This window comes from Larus michahellis, chromosome 2 (genome assembly GCF_964199755.1).
Source record: "Larus michahellis chromosome 2, bLarMic1.1, whole genome shotgun sequence".
Classification (NCBI taxonomy): domain Eukaryota; kingdom Metazoa; phylum Chordata; class Aves; order Charadriiformes; family Laridae; genus Larus; species Larus michahellis.
In genome coordinates this window covers 99408020-99421372 of record NC_133897.1, presented here as the reverse complement: position 1 = coordinate 99421372, position 13353 = coordinate 99408020, and the positions used below count along the sequence as shown (strand labels likewise).

The window sequence follows — 13353 nt, the reverse complement described above, 5'->3', positions numbered from 1 at the left end:
AAAGCCCTGACGTGGCCACAAATGGAATATCTCATGCAGCTCCTATCTCAAAGGATTGAAGAAAGAGATATAAAATAACTAACTATACACAAAGAAGGCTAACTTAAATGATATAGGAATTGGAGGATAAGATACTGAATATGAAGACAGACTAAGGAAGCTAAAGTTATATAATCCAGAAAAGAGGATTGAGCAAAATATGATCATAGTCTATAAATAACTTACAGGTAACAATATAGATGAAAGAAGAGAATTATTTAGAGTCCTGGTAGAGGATAAGATGAGAAGCAATTTCCTTTCGCTAAAGAAGGAAAAACCAAGCAGAAGAACGTAGGCCAAACATTCGCAAAACCTAACGCCCCACAGCAGTGTGCATGGGACTGCATTTTAAGCAAGGTGGAGCCATTTCACGCCTGTGGCCGTTCCAACGAAAACAGGCAAGTCTTGTGCCTAGCAGGACACAGCCCAACCCTATGGTCACCTGACAACAGAATGGACCGGGGTTCGTTTTGCTGTCTGGGTACCCAATAGAAGAGATGAGTTCAAAGAGACATCAAAGTGGAGTACAGTTTTAAAGTTAGAAGACAGGTTGTCCGAAAGAAGTGGTTTTATTTTCCCCTGCAACTGATGGGAGACAGGTTGTTAATACTAACCACAGACAGGAAAAATGGCACTAACGTGGCAAATAATCCATCATAACAGTTAAAGATGGACATACAGTGAGTGCCCAGGATGTTTCTCAAGCAGCACGAGAAGAATTGCTCTCCATTAAGCCACCTTGCAAATTTTCAAATAACGTCAACATAAGCAATACCTGCTCATAGCAAATAAGTTGGAATGAGTAAGTAGAGATTTACCTCCAAGACTGAAAAAAAGTGAAATTTGACTTTGCAAATATATTCAACAGAGCAGCACAGGTCTACAAAAGACAACAAGAAGCTGGCTTTAAGATTGATATGAGATCTAGAAGGCTGCTGCTAACTTGAGAGCAATTATTTCCTTGGGCACTGTGTGGGCAGAGAAGCCACAGTCACGCAGACGTAAGCACAACACGCAAACCTACGTTCGAAGGCCGGTAAAAGCTTGGGCTCTTCCCTGGTTTTGTGCTGCTGTGGGTACACTGCTGTCACTACACAAGTAGCCCACTTAATGGTAGTTTTAAAAGATCGGCAGGAGGACTGCGGTGGTGCACTAGTTCTCACTGCAGGCAGCCAAACACTGATGTATCCAAGCGGACCTATGTTCAGGGGTTAACGTCAGCCTAGCGAGGCTTCCCAGTCATCTGGGGAGAACGACTGGCTCCCGAGGTGGGCAATTCAGAGCTGCTCTGCTTGGAGGCGCTTCTCTCGCCCCCGACTACAGACCGAGCCAAGGGTGGGGGGAGGCCTGTTAGGCAGCCTTGGGGAACACTCCCCCCTTGTATCAGACGTACCATACTCATAATCAGATATAACTCTGCCCCTTAAATTCTTTGAAACAGCAGCATTTTACCTCTGATCACACACTTGTAATACTGTTAAGTGAGAGTCTGATAATCCAACTGATTTACAACAGCTCTAGGAAGAGGCAGGCAAGAATTTTTTTTTTATATGTAATGGCATTGCTGCACCCGTCTTGGGAAGATTTTGTTACCTGATTGCCAATTGTCATGAAAGCCCACATGAGCAGTGGAACAAGAATACACCATTTTGCCCAGTAAACATGGCCATTTGAGATGTTTTTTCTGCTACGGAAATGTCACAGGTTCAAGAAAGGTAATAGACTGCAGCCCATTTGCTGACAAACTTTTGTACAATGGTTATTTTTCTACAAACACACCCAAGATGCTCTATCATAATCCGCTCAGAAGAGAAACACTGCAGCATCTAAAAGTGTAACTAGACCTACAGATTGCCCTTCGCTGCAACAGAGTTTTTTTCTTTGATTTTATTTTCTTATTTTTACATCACGTATTTGTGTCTACAGTGCTATTACAGCACACGAGATAACACACCAGTGTTTACTTGCAAGGACTGGTCAACAACCAACCAAAGCCTACTTCTTCCATCCCATTACGAGTCCCTTGCTAACACAGACATGCCGACACACACAAGTGCACACAGAGGTTTCAGATGCACTGGATGCCATCCAAGACTGTCTGCTCACATGCCACCGCAGCATCTCCTTGTGGCATTTACTCCTATTTCAGCTGGCATCAGAAGAACTGGGGCTGAGGCAGTTTTGAAGGGGGGGGGGGGGGGGGGGGGAAAAGCCTGCCTAGAATATGATCTTGTAGGTATTTCACTGATGAACGTTCCAAGTGAAATGAAAACGCACAGGTTTTTTGGAAAGTATTCCTATTGAAGTGAAGTGGTGGTGGACACAATACAACAGGCGTTACAGTGTAGCGTTCCCGTACTAACCACTAGACCTTTCCCATGTTGTTAAAAATAATATCTCCCCTCAGTAATGTGGAAAAAAATCCACATACCAAGGCAAGCATTATCTACCCAAACATATCACAAAGACTTTCACTCTCCTTTTCTAATCTCACTGACATACCACTCTCACTTTCCACTGGTCCCATAACCGAGAGAAGGTATCTTTGCAAACCCATTTCTTTCTTTTTTTACCTCAACAGAAGGTGCCATCCAGGCTTAAAACTCAGAGGATCTTCTGAAGAGAGGAGGGAAAGTCAGGAGAAATGGATGGGGGAAGAAGACAGAGCCTGTGAAAAGACAGTTTCCATGGATCTTAGGATCATAGAATCATTTAGGTTGGAAAAGACCCTTAAAATCATAAAGTCCAACCGTTAACCTAACACTACAAAGTCCACCACTAAATTTGTCCCCAAGTGCCACATCTACGTGTCTTTTAAATACCTCCCAGGATGGTGACTCAACCACTTCCCTGGGCAGCCTGTTCCAGCGCTTAACAACCCTTTCAGTGAAGAAATTTTTCCTAATATCCAATCTAAACATACCTTGATGCAAACTGAAGCCTTTTCCTCTTTGTTGCTTGGGAAAAAGCTCATCTTTTATTCAGATATAAGCTGTAGCACTATCACACATCACATTCACAATGAGATGCCATCTTGTAGCCCAAGTCAACAGAAGTGTCTTGTAACACCTTTGTGGCATCACAAAGATGGATGTTCCTGGGATGCGAGTGCAGAGGTTCCCAGGACCCCTCGGGGATTAGACAGAAACCCGTTCTCATCCTACTGCTCCAATAGAATAACGGAGGACAAATTCTGTCAGGGGCTCTGTGGACACCTCCTACTCAACGTCTTCCTTGGATGTTCCAACAGAACAGGGCTACCTCCAGCTCAGTCTTGAGTTGGTCTTCTGCACACATATTAAAATTTCGGACAACTTTCACAGTCTATCCAAAAGAACTAAAGCAGCAAACACGTGGAATACACAGAAATAGCTGTTTCAATTTGCAAAAACTAATCTGGTAAAAAAAAAAAAAAATATGGCTACAGTTACAAATCTAAGGTCATCATTGCCTACGCATGCAGATCAATGGCACTTCAGATTGCCAAAAAAGAGAAACACAAGAAGATATTTACAGCTCAGAATCCCCTCTAATACCATTTTTGTCACAAAGTCACTACGTGTATATACGAGCTACTGGTAGGTACATAAATTAGGTGCCCAGTGCATACACAAAACTACTGACTTTGACTAAATAGTAACTGAACGACATTATTAGGTTAAAATTAATACAGATTGAACTCCATATCTTTCCAATTACATATCATAAATTAAGAAGAGATTTATTTGAACAAACGCAGTTCAATAAGTCCTCTTCATGAACGAGAAGCGTGAAGGCAAGAGAGACACTGTTACACAAGTAGTTATTCAAAGCTGCAGACACGAAAGCTAGTCTCACAACACGAGCTATAAACCCATTTTTGTTTATTACTACAGGCTGCCCATTTGACGTCTACCCTAATAAACGGTTCTCAGTGAAAAGCATGCAAGTACAGACCATTTTCTCTGGCTGTCCCCAGAGTATTGAGGAGCATTAGGCAGATCATCGGCTTTCTGCAAGAGATGTCTGCAGAGTTTTCAAATTTTGACTAATAATCTCTTGAAATAAGGCTTGGAGCAGAAGACATGCTGAGCCAAAGTCACCACTAGTCTGAATCTGTGAGGATGTGATTTTTGACTTTGCCCTCAGCTTTAGACATGCTTGCAGGTCCAAAGCGGTTTTATTCTGTGGATATCCCCAACCCCCCAAAAAATGCAATTACTATGAAGGAAATAAAAGTACCTATCCAGAACTACTTCAACTGAGATGTTTCCGTGACCATTCCCCAGCAACAGACTTGTTTCTCAGAAAGCAGAGATAACAGTGCAAATTCATTTCCTCTTACACTTGGGCAAATACGCGCACAAACATTACTTGACTTGCTTAGATTCTAAAACTAAACCACGCAAGAAATTTAACGTAGTATAAACATGATAATTTTCTTTAGAAGGTTGCCAACCATGGTTTAAAGTTGCAGTTAAGTAAAGTTCCCAGTTAAGTGTTTCAAGTGAGTAAGAACCAATATCTTTGAAATCAACACATTCAAGAAAGGATTTTGTAAAATCTACTAAGCTCCACATAAGATAATCCCCCTATATAAGGTTATATATATATGAAAAATCTGAATGGCATTAGCAGTGTAGGAACTAGAAATTAAACACATTTTCGGTGCATCTGCAATCTTTTATGCTTGTCCAGTATATTTTAAGGATATTATTTAGAAATACATTTATCTGTCAGCTCAGCCATATTCTCATTGAGAGCATCAGATTTTGATGTATCGTTAAATATGATCTCAGAGGCATACAGAGCTAAAATGAAGGTGACATTTTATTAGTAGCCGTGGGCAACTCTAGTTCTGGCTATTTTCATTATTATTTATCTCCCTATATATATACACATATATATATATATGATGTCCTGCTTTTAACTTTATTGACTGATAATAATATTCACTGGCGGCTGGATCTTTCCTGTCTAGTGATGGGAAAGCAGAAAGGTCACAAGGTAAAAGAAAACTCCATTTTCATAGGCACTTTAATGCATTGCTCCTAAGGGAATTCAAGTTGCTTTCGAAAGATTTAGATATATATTGGTGGGCCCTTTACTCCTGAGCCAACTAAAAGCCCATCCATCTGTGGCACAATCCAATGTAATAAAAGCACAGTAAAAAGGATAGTTTCTGTACACTTTTTTTTTTTTTTTAAAGCCTCGCTTGCATAGTAACTTCACACATCCACTCAAAGTAAGATCAGGGCTGTTTCTTAACTGGAGGTACAACAGGCAAGAAAAGGTCACAGTGCTGTGAGACTGATTTCCTTTCAGACAATGAACAGGATTAGAAGTGAATAGGTCCCAGCGAGCAGATTATCCTAAAATGAAACCCAGGGATGACAAGGCAAAGCCCAGGGTCCAAATCCTGTGTCAGCAATCTCCTCCCAGCAAGTCTGGGATCAAGAAGTGGCTACCAACAAAACTGGCATATGTGTAAATCTATGTATCTGTATATGTAATCCACCACAAGTGGTGTTGATACATCTGCCCAGTCAAACAACAAAGTAAACAAAACAAAACCCTCTAAAAGTTTGGCAAATCCAAAAGTTAAGGCTAGCTTTGTCAGAAGAAAACTAGTGCAAGAAAATATGGGAATATCAAGATAGGTTGCCTAAATGGCCGTAACTCTGCCTTTTATCATCTTTTCATTGAAACTGAAAACCAAGAGAGCAGGAAGCACATTTCTGAGAAATCAAAAAGCACCATCCAACCTCATTAAAGTACGTTCACACAGTTGCAAGGAGATCGTATCACCCAGCGGCTATAAAGTGCCACCCGTCTATCACTCATCAGCTGACGCTCAGTAACTGGTCATGGATGTGATCCGACACCGGGGCAACACAAAAGAGGTGAGCTACCATTACAGTCAGTCACGACAGTCTTATTAGCTGCAGGATGAAATTATTTGTATTTCTAGTGTTTAAGATAATGCATTCTGTCCCACAGCCAGTACCGGGACCAGGTATCCCCAAAGCTACCATGCCTCACCTGAATCACAGAATGGTTTGGGTTGGAAGGGACCTTAAAGATCATCTAGTTCCAACCCCCCTGCCATGGGCAGGGACACCTCCCACTAGACCAGGCTGCTCAAAGCCCCATCCAGCCTGGCCTTGAACACTTCCAGGGATGGGGCATCCACAGCTTCTCTGGGCAACCTGTGCCAGTATCACTGCCCTCACAGTAAAGAATTTCTTCCCAATATCCAATCTAAATCCCCCCTCTTTCAGTTTAAAATTGTTACCCCTTATCCTATCATTATACTCCCTGATAAAGAGTCCCTCCCCATCTCTCCTGTAGGTCCCCTTTAGGTACTGGAAGGCTGCTGTAAGGTCTCTCTGGAGCCTTCTCTTCTCCAGGCTGAAAATCAGTGTGTTCTTAAAGAATGCTTTTTAAGACATGGGTGAAATTACTCACAAACGCTAATTAGCCACCAATGAGAGGCTGAATACTATGATGTCACATATTAAGTTACAGTAGGATATGCTGACAGATTAACTGGCGCTAAAGCTCCCAGAGATATACAGGCAATTATGGTTCCTGTAAGCAAACAGGAGGCCAACAGCAACACTGGTTAAAAGTGTGGGGGAAAAGTCAGGCCCAGCACGTGACGGTCACAACAGACACCCCCGAGTGCAGATGCATCTCTGTCAGCATTGGAGGCTGACAGTTTGGGGAGCTGCTGCAGGTAGTCAGGGGAAAGCACAGCTTCAGGAGGCTCCACCACCACGGCTCTCGTTGGAGGCTTTTGTCAGAGATGCGTCATTCCTGCACAAACAACAGAAGCCTTCAAAATGTCAGCAGTATTTTAAAACACAGGGTCAGATTCAGAGTATCTTATCTGACACCACAAACACTGTTAAGACTTTGTTACAAGCAAGGTTTAAGAGCCTTTACGATTCTCATTCAGCCTCCCCTACCCGACCCCAGTCCACGGTAAGCATTGTGGGATGCTCGCAGTACTTAATTAACAGCAACAGTCTTTCCGCTACCTGCCAGGCATCTGTATTTGTACAGTGCGAATGCTGACGGGGGAAGGAGGGAGAGGGAAATGAAGTATATCTCTCTTAGTGTCTGCCTGGAGCCCTCGCTCTTCCCGGAGAAATCTCACAGCGTAACTTCTGATGTTCGTTCTTCTTCTACTCGAACAAAACCCAGTGATTTAAACATCTCTGAACCAAAAGGAGTTGAGACTCCAAACCTGATTCTTATCACTGTGAGTGAAAACTCTCAAGTTGCAGATCAGAACATCTCGTATATTTCCTGTTTCCACGAGCAAAACATTTTACTTTAATTTACTCTCACAGGTATAACATACATTAATAAAAAAGGTAAACAGTCTTCTTAATCACTTTGATCATACATGAGCAAATCTCCATCAGATCCAGGCAGCTCAGGGACTTTCAGCATATAATCCAGTACTATATAGTAATTATCGAGTGGATTTACAGCATTTACAAAGGTCGCATCTGCCCCCAACGTTTTTACAGCCTTTTCATTTAAAATCTCTGCTGTTGTTCTATAGAATGTTTAACGTTATAAAACAGCCAGCGCAATTGCCATTAGCTCTCTCTTCTGGCTAGATGCTGGCACGCAGCCACAATCACGCTAATGAGATCCTCGAGGTACGCACACAGTTTTGTTAATTGAATGAAATCACAGAAAAGTCATTTTACGGTCTTCAAAGCTCAGATTCTATCTTTCTATTAGTTTAAATCAGGCTCAAATGCCAAATCAGTGCTTTACTGCCCACTGATGAGAAAAATACAAGCCAACAGAGGTAAAGGTAATAGGTCATCATAAATAGAGGACTAGATGGCGTGGACATTGCACCAAGAACTTCATTGCCATGTAGCTACATCCAAAACCATTCTTGGGCAACATACCCCCTCCCTTCGCTTTTCTGTAGAGCGCTCTGCATCGGGGATGGTATTCTCCTTCCCTTGTTGCCACCGGGACAAACAGACTGTTCAGATTTCATATCATGAAACCCTCAGATCAGTGCTAGTATCTTATCTGTATTCGCTTACCAACAAATGCATCCCTATTTGTATTTAAAAGGCGACGGGAGCCTTTTTCTAGAGCTCTACTTGCTCCGCATGCAGCTGCCCGGACTCTCGCTGCGTGCCTGGGACTGCAGCTCTGACACAGCCACCCCCCCTTGCTCAAACTTGGCTGAACATTCATAAAGCCTCCCTTTAAGCATCGCAGTCAAGTGCTTTTTTTTTTGGATGTTGTTGTTTTGCGGTTTTGTTTCTTTTTTTTTTTTTAATTTGAGTGAAATTATTCTGTTTCTTATTACAGACACATCCCTGAACGAGTCTGTAAGCACAGGCAAAAGGTTTTCAGTAAACGTACTGTGAATCTAACAGAAATAAAGCAGCACAGAACAATGCAGAGAAGTGCAAACAAAGAGCATTTTTTCCTAAACAGTTCCATTGCTTTTTTTAATTATGTGAAAATGTTTGTGCTAAACTGCTTGCGAGGTCAAAACCCAACCAAACAAAACCAAAAATTACACATTCAAGTTTTCCTCTGAACCACTTCGCAGAAGTTTTCAGGTGTCGCTGCAATAAATCCTACTAAGAAATGCTGCAGGGCCCTCCTCGCGCACAGAGGTTATGCTGAGAACAACAGGTACACGGACTTTTTTTACTCATTTTAGAAGTTTGCTGCTTATTTACTCCATACTGTTACAGTCAAATCCTGCCACCGATGCCCACGTCCTTCTCAGAAGGAAAGTCTGCTGAGGTCACTGGGCTGAGTCTTGACAGTCTTAATCGCTGCTCGATGACTCCCAGCAGCGTCTAGCTACGACGTCAAGCATGGACCTCTGAGGGGGAGGGCAGAACAAGAAAGTTCATCAGACTCTAAATGACAATTACAGCTTTGGGAAAAATAAGGTCTAATCCGAGTGGGAGTCTGGCCTGTAGAGGAACAGAATTTGAAAAAAAAAAAAACCCAAACCAAAATGCATACATTAACCCTCTTGGAAAAAAGATTCATTCACGTTGGTTTGCATTTTTTTTTTGAAGCCTAGATAATAACCCTTTATTTTATTTATTTACTTTAAATAACAATGACTTTCTATACTAATTGTTTTTTGTGTCTCTGGACGGAAGGCTTTCAGGGCTCGGAAAGCAAGTCAAGATGCTGAACAGCGTGTGTGTACACAAGATGACAGCCTTTGGCAGGGGACACAAAGGCTTCAGACGAGGGGTGAGCACAGTGAAGGGCCACCCGTGTGCGTCAGGGACGGTGGGGCTGTCTGCTAGACATCTTGGCTTACTGCTCAAATGGGAGTTCGTTGACCTGAGCTTGATTTCTGTGCCTGATGGATGAATGTTAACATATGACTGCACTTGCCGAATATTTTCATGGCTTTATAACCACTTTATAGGCACTTGGACGTATTATCATCTCCCTCTTCCCTCCCCCTAACCGATGGGCACCACATTGCATAAAAACATAGACCCTTAAGACTGGGTGGATATCTATTACAAAGATTTTCTGCTTGATTTTAATCCAAAAGAGCTGGCATTGAGATGGTGTTTTTTAATTAGAACCTCCTTCACTCAGCTCTTTTTTGTCTTATGGAGCATCTATCAATCAGGAGGAGTCACCACAGGATGCGCCCGGTGGCAGGAGGCCATTTCATCCCCTCCCCCAACTCCAGACACTGATTTTTATTTTTTTTTATTCTCCTTCCCTCCCCCCCCCACCCCCCAACTTCATTAACTAAATGCACTGAATAAACCTTAACATCCCAGCTAAATCCTATTGGCCCTGGATTTGCTGCTTAATGCTAAAACCCGAGCGACCCATTTTTCTCCTGTTGATACTTCTATTGCTGATGGCAGCCAGCAGAGTAAAATACCCAACCTTAAAATATTTTAAGGTAGGGAACAAAACCCAGAGAATTCCATCCCTCACTCCTTCTGCTGCTGCTCACCAACTTTACGTAAGCTCTACTTCATGTGTCAAAGCCTCCTTTGCTTTTGTGCTTCAGCAGCAACACAGCGAGTCTGTTGCTTAGCAAATGAATGCAACAAAGCGCATCTGTTATTGAAAGTGCAACGAGGTTTCTTTAAAAGAAAAATGATCTTGCAAAATCTATGAAAATAAATTTCTGTGCATTCTACAATCTCCAGTTGTGACATTGTTATAAATGTCAGAAGATGGAGATCCCACTAACTGAAAAATCTTTGGGAAAGACTAATAATTAAACAGTTTCAGTGCTACAGATTCATTTTGGGTTCCCATCTTTACATTTTGCTTTAACTGTAGTAGTTTTCATACATGCAACAGAAAAGGCTAAAGATTATCCACCATCCCCCTGCCTCCTGGCTGCCGGCCCTCCCGCTGCACCCCAGTTATAATTGCTGTAGCTAATCTCACAGCGGCTCAGCTGCCCAACACTTCCTCCTCAGTCTATGATGATGAGCGGGAATGTCGATGGTCGCTTCCCAGCTTTTGGCTCTCTATTCCCAAAACACCCAAACTGGGTTACCCATCCAGCTGCAAAGTCTCCCTATGGCAGCATTCAAAAGCTTTGGCACTCCTGACTGCCCCCGGGGCCACCAGCCTGCCTTTGCTCCTTGCTCCATCAGACCTCCGACCTCTCTGCCCACCTCAAACCATCACCACCATGTGTTTTGCCACAGCATCTGCCACGCCAAAGCCCTTTTCTACTGCAAATAGATCTTCCACACTTCTGCCACGCACACCCGTGGCTGCAGCCACATCCTCCAGCAGCTTTGCAAGCTCCTCATCAACCTTCTGCCGCAGCGATGCACCCTCACCCTACCGCAGGGCCTCTTTGCGGTTGTCCCTGCCCAATGTGCTCAGCCCCAGCATCCCAACCCTCCCGAGCAGGAGGGATGGCCCATCCTCTGCCCCCCTGTGCCTTGTCCCGTTTCCCCCAGCTCAGAGCACCACGAGGGGTGCAAACAACCATGCTTCGGCTGGGACAGCCTCTTGCCCTGCCATGGCTGCGTGGCACGCAGCTTCATGCACGGACAACCGAGTGATCCCCTCACGGCTTTCAAGAGTCGCTCACCACATTTTCAGTAATCTGTCAGAGAAGGCTATTCCAGCTCGCTCTTGGGGTATCCAACCAACACAGCAGTCTTTGGATTTGGCTTATGTTTTTAATAACACATTTCACTTTACATTAACATCAGACCTCAATGCCTTAAAATACTGAAGCCAGTTTCTAAGAAGCAGGGCTGCATCCTGAAACGCCTACCCCATGCACAGCCAGTCCTTCGCCCGGCAAATTCCTGTGGCATTCAGAGGCTGCAAAGAAACAAGGAGCCTGGACATCTGGTAGAAATACAGTTATGCCGAATAAAAATTATATTTACGAAGTACCTAAAAGCAAATCTAATCTAACACTGAAGATATGCAGCACAGGTTACACATTAAGATTATTAGTACGATGTCCGTTATGAGAAGGCTTTCAAATAAAAATGCTTTCTTACTGACCGCGTGCTTGCATTAATGTATTTTTTCCACTAATACCACTAATGGACCGTTTATCATGTTTCTAGCTTCTCTGAAGTAACAAGAAAAATGTATTGAGCCACGTAAGAATAAAATTAAGATACCCACATTGCTACGCTTTATCATACTGCATACACTCCATAGATGTTTTCAAATACGGTCCTTGCAGGAAATAACGGCAACTGACTTCAATATTACAGAAATATTCAAACCAGCATAAATTGGAGACCAAGAGCGATAAGGAACGGAACCAGTAAAACAAACAGTTACGTTCTCGAGGACTTATTTTTGCAGCATGGACACAGATGAGATAAAGAAAGGGGGCAAGGTCTTTTGTAAGAAACCAGCTCTTTCAGACTGTAAGGAAAGTAAAAATATTTTTGTTCACCTGACTACAGATTAAGAAGGTATGGAGTAATAACCACATGATCCATCAAGTTTTACCTCTTCTTGAATGCAATAAGTAGAATACTTGATAGATGACGTATTTATTAAGAGGTTCATGAGTAGGCAAGCCTCGGCTTTTCATTTTATTTTTATAAACTCTTGCCTGATTTTAGTACGGCCAATTCCTGGATTCCATTTTTAAGCATCCTTAGTGATAGTTCATGAGCTTTGCACCAGGAATCTTTGTAGGGATAAGTGGTGGACAAATGGATTACCAGCTGCTCAACTCCATTTTTTACTATTGTTCTACTTCTAAAACCGTACATAAAAGAAACAAACAAGACCTACAGCCAGACTGAAGTCTGATACACACTGAAGTCTGAAGTGTGATACCCACACTTCTAACCGTAATTTTTTGTTTTTTTAAAAACATTTGAAGATAGACACACACAGCAATTTCCAGCTATGACTGTATTTTGCTGTCTATATTTTACACAGGAGGTGTTAAAATATGACTAGGTAATGTGTGTTAAACAAGTCTTTATCAGAAACACAAACAGAAGTTGTACACTAAACGTACCCATAGCCAGTGTAATAGGACAGTCTAGCAGATGTATCGAAGAGATTCAAGCATAGTTTTTGGCACATAGTAACAAAGCTTCTTGCAACTTAAAAAAATAACAATATTATTAATAATAATAAAGCTATGATAAGTTATAATAAAGCTACCACATATTTCTTAACTTTCCTTTAAGAAACACATAGTTTGAAGTTCACTTTTCCCCCACTGCACAACACACACTACGATAGGATTTATTTACTTAGCCTGTTTACATTAGCAACTTAAAAACCAAAAAAAAAAAAAAAAAGAAAAAAGCCTCCAGAAACGTTACCAGCTAAATGAAAGCAACTTCCACCGCTAATACCCCCCAAAATATGGGAAAATATTCCGCTTCTGTTGCTTTTGACAGTGATGCTGGTTTACAGTACATCAAAAACTTCTTAGCCTTTCTAATCCCCCCGCAGCCCCTCTGCTTTCCCTGGGCGAGGACCAGCTCTCTCCTCTCCCCGTTTCACGTTAAACTTGCAGGAAACTATTAACCGGGGCGGGGGGGGGTGGCTGCAGGAAAAGGGGGGCGCACACACACCAGCGTCTCCAGACAACATTAACGCGTTTAAACCCCGGAGGTGCGGGCTCCGGCGGGGTTACTCGCCCAAGGCAAGCGCACGCTTTCCATCGGACAGTCCCTAATTTCAGATTATTTTCGCGCGGCTGATGAACCGGCCCCATCCCCCCCCCCCCCCCCAAATCACTTCCAACAACAACTTGTTGGGTTTCAAGCTTTTTCACGACTTTGCCCATCGCAGCCCGTCCCGGGCAGGCGGAGGAGC

The 13353-nt window shown here is 42.8% G+C and overlaps 1 protein-coding gene across 35 annotated transcripts in view; it reads right to left on the bottom strand.

The window, feature by feature from the left end:
* Positions 1-13353, bottom strand: part of LOC141739324 (poly(rC)-binding protein 3-like) — a 539898-nt gene that overhangs the window by 139569 nt on the left and 386976 nt on the right. The gene's annotated exons all lie outside the window — the stretch shown is intronic.